A 2,949-nucleotide genomic window follows, 5' to 3' on the forward strand; every position below is an offset into this window, starting at 1 on the left:
GTTTTGCACGCAGCACATAGGTCATCCATGGAATTTGCTTCTGTAAGAGGTAATGATGGCCACCATGTTGAGTGACCTTAAAAGAGGTTTAGACAAATTCATGGAGGATAAGGCCTCGAAGGACTACTAACCATGATGGCTAGGTTCTGCTTCCACTGTTGAAGGCAGTATGCTTCTGAGTACAGTTGAACTTCGGTTTTCAAGCATCTCAGAAACCGAACGTTTTGGTTTTGGAACGCCGAAAACCCACAATTAATTGCTTCCGTTTCTGAACGTGCCTCGGAAGTTGAACAGCTTCCGAGGCGTGTTTATCAATTCTCTCCATTGACATTTCCAACCACCCATAGCACCTCGGTTGTCGAACGTTTTGGAAGTTGAATGGTCTTCCAGAACGGATTATGTTCGACAACTGAGGTTCCACTGTACCAGTTGTTGCAGACTCCAGGAGAGGAGTTTGTTGTGCTCGTGTCCTGCTTGCAGGCTTTCCCCAAACATCTGGTTGGCCACTGTGAGAACAGGGTGCCAGATTAGATGGGCCCTTGGTCTCATCCTGCAGGTTCTCCCTAGATTCTTATTCCAAATTGTTATCTTCTTCATACAGCTTTCTAGTAGTAATGCCTATCATCTCAGTTGAGCCGTCCTTTCAAATTCTGACTACCCAGTTATGCTCACATCCTTAAACGCATGCTAATAATGCCATATACACAGAACAAAACAGCCTGTAATACTCTGATAACATTGTTATCAATTTATCAGATCCCGAGGGGGAAGAACATACTACAATATTTAATACTTGCAAAGGGAAACACTACAGTTGCACAATAAAATAATACAGCAAAAAATAAAAATAGCTAGGGAAAGAGCCCTGCGTCTTGGAAACATTGGATTAAGAGCTTTATCAAGACAGTGTTGCAATATTTCCTTCTGGAGTGAACTGAGATAACAGTGGCAAATGCCAGGCTTGGTACCAGTAAATGGTCTGGTATACATGATTGTTGTTTGTTCACATTGCTTTGATATACAGACTACATGTCTAAAGTTTTCGAGTCATGAGGTTCAGGTAAAATGATGCCCCAACTGTTTTTATTATGTCTTTTGTGTTCTCATTTTGTATTTTTATGTTGTGAACCACGCTGTGATCTTTGGCAGTAAGGAAATTTAGCAAGGAACAACAACAACAACAATAATATCATTCCAGTTGGTAGATGAAGTTGTTTATGTCCATTACTTCCATTCAGAACTGTGTCCTGCCTGTTACACAATCCAATTCCAACTACAATGTCTTGAGAGAATATCAGTGTTTGTGATCTACTGACCTTTAACATTGGCAGTCATCCATTATACCTGTCTACTACTTTAACTACTTATCTTATGTGGGAGCAGTTCTAGCGACCCAAAATCTTCTTAAGAGACTTCTTATTGTTCTAAACTCTCATAAACTCTCAGGCTTGGTCTGCTCAGTGACGTCAGTACAATGCCCCAAGGAGCTGTTCGTTTTCTGTAATTTTGCTCAAGCAAAATTCCTCGTGGAACTTGGCATCAGGCATAGGATCTTGGTTTCAACTTCAGCATGTTTACCTCTTATGACTATGGGTGTGTGCGCGCGCGTTCGTGTATACCAGTATACCAGCCTGAGCTTATTTACTCATAGTAGGGTCATAGAAGGGACGCTGGTGGTGCTGTGGGTTAAACCACAGAGCCTAGGACTTGCCGATCAGAAGGTCGGCGGTTCGAATCCCCGCGACCGGGTGAGCTCCCGTTGCTCGGTCCCTGCTCCTGCCAACCTAGCAGTTCAAAAGCACGTCAAAGTGCAAGTAGATAAATAGGTACCGCTCCGGCGGGAAGGTAAATGGCATTTCCGTGCGCTGCTCTGGTTCGCCAGAAGCAGCTTGGTCATGCTGGCCACATGACCCGGAAGCTGTACGCCAATAAAGCGAGATGAGCACCGCAACCCCAGAGTCGGCCACGACTGGACCTAATGTTCAGGGGTCCCTTTACCTTTACCTAGGGTCATAGTACAGCCAATTATTTGCATTACAACAGCTACAACATCATTATGTCCCTCCTAATGCAACTTCCCACTTCTGCATCCATTTCTCCCTGTCAGCCCCTGCTGGAAAAGCAGCTGTGGAGTCCTATGTAGTTTACACAGGTTATTTGTGATCCAGCTCCATTCCTGTCCCTGAAGTCCGGTACGCTTATTCACAGTGTAGTACCACTGTGACAGGACACAGCAATCCTGCAGAACTGACAACAACAACAACAACAACAATAATAATCATCATAATCATCATCATCTATTATTTGTACCCCGCCCATCTGGCTGGGTTTCCCCAGCCACTCTGGGCGGCTTCCATAGAAACAAAAAATACCCTAAAATATCACAGATTAAAAACGTCCCTGAACAGGGCTGCCTTAAGATGTCTTCTGAATGTCAGGTAGTTATTTATCACTTTGACATCTGATGGGAGGGCGTTCCACAGGGCGGGTGCCACTACCGAGAAGGCCCTCTGCCTGGTTCCCTGTAGTTTTGCTTCTCGCAATGAGGGAACCGCCAGAAGGCCCTCGGCACTGGACCTCAGCGTCCGGGCAGAACGATGGGGGTAGAGACACTCCTTCAGGTATACTGGGCCGAGGCCGTTTAGGGCTTTAAAGGTCAACACCAGCACTTTGAATTGTGCTCGGAAACGTACTGGGAGCCAATGTAGGTCTTTCAAGACCGGTGTTATGTTGTCTCGGCGGCCGCCCCCAGTCAGGACTAGTGACCTTTATTAGGTCATTAGGACAGGCTTAAGTGGTCCTAGGGCAAGGACAAGACTCCGAAGGACTTCATCGGTGTTGGAATTTATTATCAAATCCCAGTGAGCTACAATTAAATAAACACATTTTTATTTTGGTCTGGCTTCTTTGTCATTAACATCATCCCCAAAGAAATTAAGCAGGCAGAAC

Source organism: Podarcis filfolensis, assembly GCF_964270895.1.
Source record: "Podarcis filfolensis genome assembly, chromosome: 2".
NCBI classification, from domain to species: Eukaryota; Metazoa; Chordata; class Lepidosauria; order Squamata; family Lacertidae; genus Podarcis; species Podarcis filfolensis.